The 11,820-nt window shown below is 47.1% G+C and overlaps 2 non-coding genes across 2 annotated transcripts; one reads left to right on the forward strand and one right to left on the reverse strand.

Moving 5' to 3' along the window:
* Positions 1-972: 972 nt before the first annotated feature.
* On the forward strand, positions 973-1,110 carry LOC119944970. The gene has a single exon (XR_005456108.1). It is a non-coding gene; the product is annotated as a small nucleolar RNA SNORA7 (small nucleolar RNA).
* A 9,987-nt stretch (positions 1,111-11,097) lies between these two features.
* Positions 11,098-11,235, reverse strand: LOC119944945. Its single transcript, XR_005456084.1, has one exon. It is a non-coding gene; the product is annotated as a small nucleolar RNA SNORA7 (small nucleolar RNA).
* Positions 11,236-11,820: the final 585 nt, after the last annotated feature.

Below are 11,820 nucleotides of genomic sequence, written 5' to 3' on the forward strand. Positions count from 1 at the left end.
GAACAGTGCCTGGCACATAGTAAGCACTTAACAAATGCCATCATAATCATCCTCAGTGTGAGCTTGAATTTCTTGGTTCTGTGTCAGAAAATTTGGGCTACACACAGTCGCCAACACCCACCTACTTCAAAGTCACTGTTAGGTCACCCGTCACCAGTTTCCACTCCTCACTAAACAATTCCAGTCCCCCTTCTGAGACTTGGCCTCCAGCATTCAATCATCTTTATGACCCTTCTTTGAAACTTCTAAGGGTCTCAGTGAACCTCAGATGTGAGACCCAGAACTGTTACTGATGGTCCAGAAGAGTCTGGAGAATGTTTGAGGGTCTCATCACGCCTTAAAAGCATGTGGCCCACGTTACATCTTGCCCTGTTGTTATTTTTATGAATGCCAGGCACTGTACTAAGCGCTGAGGTGGATACAAAGCAAACTGGGTTGGATGCAGTCCCTGTCCCACATGGGGCTCACGGGCTTAATCCCCATTTTACAGATGAGGTCACTGTGGCACAGAGAAGTGAAGCATCTTGCTCAAGGTCACACAGCAGACAAGTGGCGGACCTGGGTTTAGAACCATGACCTTCTGACTCCCAGGCTCTATTACACCATGTTGTCACTCCTCATCTTTTTTTTAATGTACTTTTAAGCACTTACTATGTGCCAGGCACTGTACTAAGTGCTGGGGTATATACAAACTCATCATCATTCATGTGCAATCATTATTCATTCATTCATGCATGCATTCAATCGTATTTATTGAGCTCTTACTGTGTGCAGAGCACTGTACTAAATGCTTGGAAAGTACAAATGAGCAACAAATAGAAACACTCCCTGCCCACAACAGGCTCTCAGTCTAGAAGTGGGGGATACCCCCTCTCCAAACCCGGGAGGATTATTCCATCCTTAATGTATATAGTTTTTGCTGTCATCTCCTTACCCAAATCGTACTTTTTAAAAAAATGGCATTTGTTAAGCCACCTCTCAGGCTCATGCTTGGAGAGTTTCCAGTACTCTACCAGTCTCGACAACAGGAGGGAGAGTCAGGCAGAGGCCTATCCATTCCATTCCTAGCCTGGACAGTGGCTAGTGAGTGGAAGGCAATCTGCTACAAGTCAAAACTCCCCTGTGCTGGGCAGCAGCAGCACAGGAGAGGGTCAAGGGCAGAGACTCATTTACTGCACAGAAGGAGGCAATGATAAACCACAACTGGATTTTTCCCAGGAAAACTCTATGGATCCACTACTGTAATAATTGCAGATGGAAGTGGGGCGTCCTGGGAGTGATGTGTCCATGGCGTCATTATGGGTTGGACACAACTCGACAGCATACAACAACAACAACATTTGCTAAGCACTTACTCTGTGCCAGACACTGTCCTGAAGTGCTGGGGTAGATACCATTTAATTATTGTTCACACGCAATCCATTACATGATCCGATTTGCTTGTATCCACCCCAGCGCTTAGTACAGTGCTTGCCACATAGCAAGCTCTTAACAAATATCACAATTATAATTACAGAAGCTGCATGGCGTAGTGGATAGAGCATGGACCTGGGAGTCAGAAGGTCATGGGTTCTAATCCAGGCTGTGCCACTTGTCTGCCATGTGACCTTGGGCAAGTCACTTCACTTCTCTGTGCCTCAGCTACCTCATCTGTAAAATGAGGATCGAGACTGTGAGCCCCATGTGGGACAAGGGACTGTATCCAACCTGATTTGCTTGTATCCACCCACGTGCCTAGTACAGTGCCTAGCACATAGTAAGCACTTAATGCCACTGATAGACCAAAATCAATCTGAATAGTCGATTTTTGCATCAACTGACTGGATGAGAAAGACCAAATTGGCTCATTTTTTACAGTTACCAAGAAAAGCCCCTCAGCTGTTTCTAGCACTGGGGAATAGAACTGGGGCAAGGGTGCTGCCAGGGGAAATGCTCGGGGAAGACTGTGGCATTGGCTCTCTGTCTTGGTAGAGTTGATTCTTTGTTCTAAATTCACCCGCCTTGAAATGTCGTGATTTACTTAAGACACTCTGGCTGCAGAGTTTTCCTTTCCTGGTTCCCAAGTTTTCCTTTCCCAGCTCCAGAGTTATCTTTTCCTGGCTCCAGAGTTATCCCTTCCCAGCTCCACAATTTATCCATTTGCAGCTCCAGAGTTTCCCAGTTCCAGAGTTATCCATTTTCAGCTCCAAAATTATACTTTCCTGGCTCCAGAGTTACAATTATCCTGCTCCCTGTTCCCCTTCTTTGGGGGGGTGAGGGGCAGGTCTGAGGTGGCAGGAGCCCAGGTGGGTATTAACTCAGTGGGGCCAAAGCCAGTTGCTATGCTAAGGCACCCATTGAAAGCCAGAGTGAAGGCAGCAACGTGGAGCCAAAGCTGCGCCACAGAGCCACGACCCCACAGGTTAATAATAAGTGCTTACTCTGTGCCAAGCACATTCTAAGAACTGGGGTAGTTACAAGTTGTTCAGGTTGGACGCAGTCCCTGTCCCACATGGGGCTCACAAACTTAATCCCCATCCTCTAGACTGTGAGCCCGTTGTTAGATAGGGATTGTCTCTATCTGTTGTTGAATTGTACTTTCCAAGAGCTTAGTACAGTGCTTTGCACACAGTAAGCGCTCAATAAATACCATTGAATGAATGAATGAATGAATAGTTTCCTATTGGTATCTTCTCTTTCACTCCCTACCTCCTCTAGCCTAAAACTTAGCTAGGTTTGGTAATGGGGGCTGTGTTCCCTGGACTTCTTTACATTATATAATAATAATAATACTTGTGGTATTTTTTAAAGGTTTACTATTTGCTAAGCACTGTGTCCCCTCTCAGAGTCGCACCTGGAGAGTTTCCAGTACTCTACCAGTCTCGGGCTACGGGAGGGGAGAGTCAAGCAGAGGCCTACCTATTCCATTCCTAGCTTGGGCAGTTGACTAGCGAGTGGAAGCGAGTGGTTCTCCTCTTATCTCTCCGGTCGTTCTTTCTCAGTCTCTTTTGCAGGCTCCTCCTCCCCCTCCCATCCTCTTACTGTGGGGGTTCCCCAAGGTTCAGTGCTTGGTCCCCTTCTGTTCTCAATCTACACTCACTCCCTTGGTGACCTCATTCGCTCCCATGGCTTCAACTATCATCTCTACACTGATGACACCCAGATCTACATCTCTGCCCCTGCTCTCTCCCCCTCCCTCCAGGCTCGCATCTCCTCCTGCCTTCAGGACATCTCCATCTGGATGTCCGCCCGCCACCTAAAGCTCAACATGTCGAAGACTGAGCTCCTTGTCTTCCCTCCCAAACCTTGTCCTCTCCCTGACTTTCCCATCTCTGTTGACGGCACTACCATCCTTCCCGTCTCACAAGCCCGCAAACTTGGTGTCATCCTCGACTCCGCTCTCTCATTCACCCTTCACATCCAAGCCATCACCAAAACCTGCCGGTCTCAGCTCCGCAACATTGCCAAGATCCGCCCTTTCCTCTCCATCCAAACCGCTACCCTGCTCATTCAAGCTCTCATCCTATCCCGTCTGGACTACTGCACCAGCCTTCTCTCTGATCTCCCATCCTCGTGTCTCTCTCCACTTCAATCCATACTTCATGCTGCTGCCCGGATTATCTTTGTCCAGAAACGCTCTGGGCATATTACTCCCCTCCTCAAAAACCTCCAATGGCTACCGATCAATCTGCGCATCAGGCAGAAACTCCTCACCCTGGGCTTCAAGGCTCTCCATCACCTCGCCCCCTCCTACCTCACATCCCTTCTCTCCGTCTACTGCCCAGCCCGCACCCTCTGCTCCTCCACCGCTAATCTCCTCACTGTACCTCGTTCTCGCCTGTCCCGCCATCGACCCCCGGCCCACGTCATCCCCCGGGCCTGGAATGCCCTCCCTCTGCCCATCCGCCAAGCTAGCTCTCTTCCTCCCTTCAAGGCCCTGCTGAGAGCTCACCTCCTCCAGGAGGCCTTCCCAGACTGAGCCCCTTCCTTCCTCTCCCCCTCGCCCCCCTCTCCATCCCCGCCATCTTGCCTCCTTCCCTTCCCCACAGCACCTGTATATATGTATATATGGTTGTACATATTTATTACTCTATTTATTTATTTTACTTGTACATATCTATCCTATTTATTTTATTTTGTTAGTATGTTTGGTTTTGTTCTCTGTCTCCCCCTTTTAGACTGTGAGCCCACTGTTGGGTAGGGACTGTCTCTATATGTTGCCAATTTGTACTTCCCAAGCGCTTAGTACAGTGCTCTGCACATAGTAAGCGCTCAATAAATACGATTGATGATGATGATGATGGAAGGCAATCTGATACAAGTCAGAACTCACCTGTGCTGGTCAGCAGCATCACTGGAGAAAGTCGAGGGCAGAGACTCAAGTTTACTGTGCAGAAGGAGGCAAAGGTAAACCACTTCCAGATTTTTACCAAGAAAACTCTGTGGATACACAACCAGAATGATTGCAGATGGAGAGCAGGGTATTCAGGGAGAGATGTGTCCATGGTGGTGCTATGAGTCAGAAATGACTCGATGGCATAAGAGGAGACAAGCACTGTGTGGCCTAGCGGATAGAGCATGGATCTGTGAGTCAGAATGACCTGGGTTCTAATCCCAGTTCTGTCTCTTGTCGGCTGGGTGACCTTTGGCAAATCACATCACCTCTCTGTGCCTCAGTTATGTCATCAGGAAAATGGGAACTTAGACTGTGATCCCCATATAATAATAATAATGATGGCATTTATTAAGCAGTTACTATGTGCAAAGCACTGTTCTAAGTGCTGGATGGGACATGGACTGTGTCCAACCTGATTATCTTGCATCTACCTCAGTGCTTAGTACTGTGTCTGGTACATAGTAAGCACTTAACAAAAACCAATTAAAAAAATGAAAAAAAAAGTGCTGGGTTAGATACTGGATAATTAGGTCCCACTTGGAGCTGGCAGTCTAGGTAGGAGGGAGAACAGGTATTGAATCCCCATTTTGCAGATGGGGGAACTGAAGCACAGAGAAGTGAAGTGATTTGCCCATTATTACTCAGCAGGTCGGTGGAGGAATCAAGGAGGAAGCTCCCAGCCTCCCTCTTCTCCTCAGAGCCTCTGAGATTTGATAGGGCACACTCCAAGCTCCACTCAGACGTTAGCTGGGACCTTCAGCTTAGTGGTCTGAGTGAAAAATACAATATCCTGCCCCAAGATTTGGCCTGGTCTCTGGGCATAAGCTTCTGGTAAGAGAACGGGCCTGGATGTCAAAGGACGTGGGCTCCACCACTTGTTTGCTGTATGACCTTGGGCAAGTCACTTCCCTTCTCTGGGCCTCCATTTCTTCATCTGTAAAATAGGGATTCAATGCCCGTTCTTCCCCTTCTGACTGTGAGCCCTTTATGGGTTCAGGGATTGTCTGGCCTGATTATCTTATATTACCCCAGTGCTTTACACGTGGCACAGAGTAACAAATACCGTTACATTCAGTCCTCATAGAATTCATTCATTTTACTGTACTTGAGTGCTCACTGTGTGCAGAGCAGCGTATTAAATGCTTGGGAGAGTAAAATATAACAATAAACAGATGCATTCCCTGTCCACAGTGAACTTATAGTCTAGAGGGGAAGACAGGCACTAATATAAATAAATTACAGATGTGTAACATAAGTGCTGTGGGGCTGAGAGGAGGGATGAATAAAGGGAGCAAGTCAGGGCGAGGCAGAAAGGGGTGAGAGAAGAGGAAAGGAGGACTTAGGGAAGGCGTCATGAGTGAGAAGGTTAGCAGTAGAGGAGTGAAGTGTGCGGGATGGATTGTAGTAGGAGAGCAGCAAGGAGAGGTAGAAGGGGGCAAGGTGATTGAGTGCTTTAAAGCTGATGATCTTTGATGTGGAAATGGTTAATAATTATGGTATTTGTTAAGCACTTACTATGTGCCAAGCACTGTTCTAAGCGCTGGGGTACATACAAGGTAATCAAGTTGTCCCACTTGTGGCTCACAGTCTTAATCCCCATTCTACAGTTGAGGTAACTGAGGCACAGGGAGGTTGACGCCCAAAATCACACCGCTGATAAGTGGCAGAGCTGGAATTAGGACCCATGTCCTCTGACTCCCAAGCCTGTGCTCTTTCCACTAAGCTACGCTGCTTTTCTGGTGGATGGGCAATCACTAGAGTTTTTTGGGGAGTGGGAAAATCTGTCCTGAATGTTTATGTAGAAAAATGATCAGGGCAACAGAGTGAAGTATGGACTGGAGTGGGGAGAGACAGGAGGCAGGGAGGTCAGTGAGGAGGCTGATAAAGTAATCAAGGTGGGATAGGATAAGTGCTTGGATTAACGTGGTAGCCATTTAGATGGAGAAAATAGGCCCTGGGTGTCAAGGGAGCAGGAATTCCATCAGGCAGGCAGCTGGCTCCCTCTGCCTGTTGCTCCTGATTTCTAAGGCAGTGGGAATGTTGGCATTTCCAGCCTCGGATTTCTCCACGCCCAGGAAGCAGAGCAAAACAGAAAGAAGCACCACCCTAAAGCCAACTCCTAACCTTCAACACTCCCTAGGGTTTTTAACAGATTGGGGCAGGGGCAACTCAGAATATAGTGGACCTTCAGACCAGAATCTTCAGCACTGTCCCCCATGTGATCCATGACATAGCATAAGGAGAGAAGCAGCATGGCTCAGTGGAAAGAGCACAGGCTTTGGAGTCAGAAGTCATGGGTTCAAACTCTGGCTCCACCAATTGTCAGCTGTGTGACTTTGGGCAAGTCACTTAACTTCTCTGTGCCTCAGCTACCTCATCTGTAAAATGGGGATTAAGACTGTCAGCCCCCAGTGGGACAACCTGATCACCTTGTAACCTCCCCAGCGCTTAGAACAGTGCTTCGCACATAGTAAGCACTTAATAAATGCCATCATCATCATCATAAAGAGGAAGGAGAAGCAGCACAGCCTAGTGGATAGAGCACAGGTCTGGAAGTCCGGAACACCTGGGTTCTCATCCCGGCTCTGCCACATGCCTGCTGAGTCACCTTGGGCAAGTCACTTTATGCCTAGTGGAGAGAGCAGGGCCCTGGGAGTCAGAAGTGATAATAATGGTAATAGTAATTGAGGTATTTGTTAACCGTTTACTATGTGCCAGGGACTTTACTAAACTCTGGGGTAGATACAAGCTAATTAGGTTGGACACAGTCCCACATGGGGCTCACAGTCTTCATATCAATTTTATAGATAAGGTAAGGGAGGCACAGAGAAGTTAAATGACCTACCGAGGGTCACCCAGCAGACAAGTGGAGGAGCTGGGATTAGAACTCAGGTCCTTCTGCCTCCCAGGTCTGTTCTTTATCCAGTAGGCCAAGCTGTTTCTAGGGCCTGGATCCTGGAGAAGGGTCTCATAGCCGAAGGGACTGGCTACCTCACAGATTGTAGAAGAGGGGCAATCAATCCATCGTATTTGTTGAGGGCTTGCCGTATGCTCAGCATTGCACTAAGCATTTGGGAGGGGACAATAAAACAACGTAACAGACACCCTCCACTAATAATGGTGATATTCGTTAATTCTTTTATTCAATCATATTTATTGAGTGCTTACCTTGTGCAGAGCACTGTACTAAGTGCTTGGAAGAGGACAGTAAACATAAACAGTGTGGCTTAGTGGAGAGAGCGGGGGCTTGGGAGTCAGAGGTCGTGGGTTCTGATCCTGGCTCCGCCAGTTATCAGCTGTATGACTTTGGGCAAGTCACTTAATTTCTCTGTGCCTCAGTTACCTCATCTGTAAAATGGGGATTAAGACTGTGAGCCCCACGTAGGACAACATAATTACCTTGTATCTACCCTAGCACTTAGAACAGTGTTTGGCACATAATAAGTGCTTAACAAATACCATCATTATTATTTTTAACAGACGTGTTCCCTGACCACAACTAGTTTACAGTCTAGGAACAACAAGCTTACGTTCTAGAGATAAGTTTCCAGTCCAGCACTTACTATGTGCCACGTACTGTACTAAGCACCAGTGGGGATATGAGCAAATCGGGTTGGACACAGTCTGTGTCCCAAGTGGGGCTCACGGTCTGAATCCCCATTTTACAGATGAGGGATGCCCAGAGAAGTCAAGTAACTTGCCCAAGGTCACACAGCAGATGAGTGGCGGAGATAGGATTAGAACCCATGACCTTCTGATTTCCATGCCAAGGCTCTATCCTCTCTGCAGTATGGCTTATGCCATGCTGCTTCTCTATTACCCCTTGCCTCAGTGCATAGAATTGAAGTGAACTAAACTCCACTGGGCTTGGAAAAATTCTGTTAGGAAGCAAGCGTAGGCTTAGTGGAGATAGCCCCGGCCTGGGAGTCAGAAGGATAAGGGTTCTAATCTCAGCTCTGCCACTTGCCTACTGTGTGACCTAATGCAAGTTGCTTAACTTCTCTGTACTTCACTAACCTCGCCCCCTGTAAAATGGGGATTAAGACTAAGCCCCACGTGGGACAGGGACTGTGTCCAACCTGATTAGCTTATATCTTCCCCAGTCCTAAGAACAGTGCCTTGCAAGAGACCTTCCCTGATTTTCTATTCCCCATCCTCCTCTCCCTTCTGCTTCGTCTGTGCACTAGGGATCTATGACCTTTGGACATTCACTATTCGCCCCATCTTCAACCCCACAGCAATTACGTACATATCTTTAAATTAAATATTATAGATGATTTATTCATTTGTATTAATCTCTGTCCCCAGCCCCCACACTTAGACTGTAAATTCTTTATGGGCAGGGAATGAGTCTGCTAATTCTGTCATACTTAGTATGCAAAGCGCTTAGTGCCCTGCTCTGCACATAGTCAATAAATACCACCGATCGATTAATTAAGCACTTCACAAATACCATAAAAAAATAATTTCTGAGGTAGATTAGAGAAACCGCAAAAAGAAGACCTTTGGCTCTCTCTGGTGGTCAAATCTTGTATTTGCCAAAGGTGGTTTCAGTCCGGCTGACAATTCGATTTATTGATTGACTTGCTTTCCTGGATTTACTTTGCTTGGCCACAGTGATGGGTCAGACAAAATCAACCCGTCAATCAGTGGTATTTATTGAGTGCTTACTGTGTGCTGAGCACTGTACTGAGCTCTTGAGAGAGTACAGTATATAACAAAGTTGGTAAGCTGTAGGCTAGATTGTAAGTTCATCTCTAGACTGTAAACTCTTTGTGGGCAGGAAACGTGTCTGCTAATTCTATTGTATTGTACTCTCCTAAGTGCTTAGTACAGTGCTCTGCATACAGTAAGCACTTAATAAATATGACAAAAAGATTGCTTGCTTGATTGATTGATATACTCACCTGAATTAATTAATTCATTCATTCAATCATATTTATTGAGCCCTTACTGTGTGCAGAGCACTGTACTAAGCATTTGGGAAGTACAAACTGGCAACTTATAGAGGTGGTCCCTACCCAACAACGGGCTCACAGTCAAGAAGGGGGAGACAAACAACAAAACAAAACAAGTAGACAGGTGTCAATACCATCAGAATAAATAGAATTATAGATAAATACATGTCATTAATAAACTAGAGTGATAAATATGAACAAATATACACAAGTGATGGGAGGGGAAGGGGGTAGGACAGAGGGAGGGAGTGGGGGCAATGCAGAGGGGAGGAGGATCAGAGGAAAAGGGGAGGCATAGTCTGGGAAGGCCTCCTGGAGGAGGTGAGCTATAAGTAGGGCTTTGAAAGGAGGAAGAGAGTTAGTTTGGCAGATGTGTGGAGAGAAGGCATTCCAGGCCAGTGGTAAGACATGAGCGAGGGGTTGACAGTGGGACAGGCCAGAACGAGGCACAGTGAGGAGGTAAGTGGTGGCAGAGGAGTGGAGTGTGTGAGCTGGGCTTGAGAAGGAGAGAAGGGAGATAAGGTAGGAGGAGGCAAGGTGATGGAGAGCTTTGAAGCCTATAGTGAGGAGTTAAATTAATTTCTCTTGGCCAGAATGAAGTACTCTTGGGAGAATACAGTATTCATTCATTCATTCACATTTATTGAGTGCTTACTATGTGCAGAGCACTGTACTAAGCACTTGGAAAGTACAGTACAGCAATAAATAGTGACAATCCCTGCCCACAACAGGCTCACAGTCTAGAAGTGGGGAGACAGACATCAATACAAGTAAAAAGGCATCAATATAAATAAATAGAATTATAGATATATGCATATATACTTAAGTGTTGGGACGGGGGGAGAGCAAAGGGAGCTGAGGAAAAGTGAGGCTTAGTCTGGGAAGGCTTCTTGGAGGAGGAGCTCTCAGTAGGGCTTTGAAGGGGGGAAGAAAGCTAGTTTGGCAGATTTGAGGAAGGAGGGCGTTCCAGGCCAGAGGTAGAACGTGAGCCAGGGGTCGACGGTGGGACAGGCAAGAACGAGGCCCAGTGAGGAGGCTAGCGGCAGAGGAGTGGAGTGAGTCAGGTGGAATGTAGAAGGAGAGAAGGGAGGTGAGGTAGGAGGGGGCAAGGTGATGGAGAGCATTAAAGCCAATGGTGAGGAGTTTCTGTTTGCTATGGCAGTGGATAGGCAACCACTGGAGGTTTTTGAGGAGAGGGGTAATATGCCCTGAACGTTTCTGTAGAACATTTCCAGGAGAAGGGGGTGGTCCGCAGTGTCCAAGGCAGCTGAGAGGTCAAGGAGAATCAGGTTGGAATAGAGGCTGTTGGATTTAGCAAGAAGGAGATCATTGGTGACAAGTCACTCGACTTCTTTGTGCCTCAGTTACCTCATCTATAAAATGGAGATTAAGTCTATGGGCCCCATGTGGAACAGGGACTGCATCTAACTTGATTAGCCTACATCTACCTCAGTGCTTAGAACAGTGCCTGGCACATAGTAAGCTCTTAGCAAAGACCATAAAAAATTAAAAATAGGATGCCAAAAAAGCCATAAAGGATGGCTTTTCACATCCTTGTCTTGTCTTATGCTGTCAAGTCGTTTCCACAGACACATCTCTCCCAGAGGCCCCCATCTCCATCTGCAATCGTTTTGGTAGTGGATCCATATAGTTTTCTTGGTTAAAATCCGGAAAAAAAACCATTGCCACCTTCTGCGCAGTGAACTCGAGTCTCTGCCCTTGACTCTCTCCCATGCCGCTGCTGCCCAGCCCGGGTGAGTATTGACTTGTAGCAGATTGCCTTCCAATCGCTAGCCACTGACCAAGCTAGGAATGGAATGGGTAGGCCTCTGCTTGACTCACCCTCCCATAGCTGAGACTGGTAGAGGACTGGAAACTCTCCAGGTGCAACCCTGAGAGGGGGCTTTCACATCCTGGTGTTCACAAAATCCTATTTGTGAGCTCCTAAGAGGGCAGGGATTGTGTTTATCAACTCTATTGTCCTCTCCCAAGTGCTTTCCCACATTGATTTTCTCCCTTATTTCTGACTTTTCTCTCACCTTGCTGTAGCCACTAGGCCTCGCTGCTTCTTGTGAAGCTGGTCGTGGGGGGTTGTCATTGATCCTCAAGCCTCCCAGAATGGGGTGCTTTTCTGGAGTTCATCTGTGGGGAGCAGGAAGTGTCACCTGGGGTATAGAGCAAGGGCCTGGGAGTCAAAAAGATCTGGGTTCTAATTTCAGCTCTGCCACTTCTCTGCTGTGTGACCTTGGGCAAGCTACTGCACTTCTCTGTGCCTCAGTTCCCTCACCTGTAAAAACAGGGTTAAAACTGTGAGCCCCATTTGGGACATGGACAGTGTCTCAACCTGATTAGTTTGAATCTACTCCAGTGCTTAATACAGTGTCTGGCACATAGTAAGGGCTTAACAAATGCCATGATAATAATAATGATAAAAACCCACTACGGGCTTTGAGGGGAAAGGGAATTGGGGAGGAGAAGCAAAGGGGA

Source organism: Tachyglossus aculeatus, chromosome 23 (assembly GCF_015852505.1).
Source record: "Tachyglossus aculeatus isolate mTacAcu1 chromosome 23, mTacAcu1.pri, whole genome shotgun sequence".
Classification (NCBI taxonomy): domain Eukaryota; kingdom Metazoa; phylum Chordata; class Mammalia; order Monotremata; family Tachyglossidae; genus Tachyglossus; species Tachyglossus aculeatus.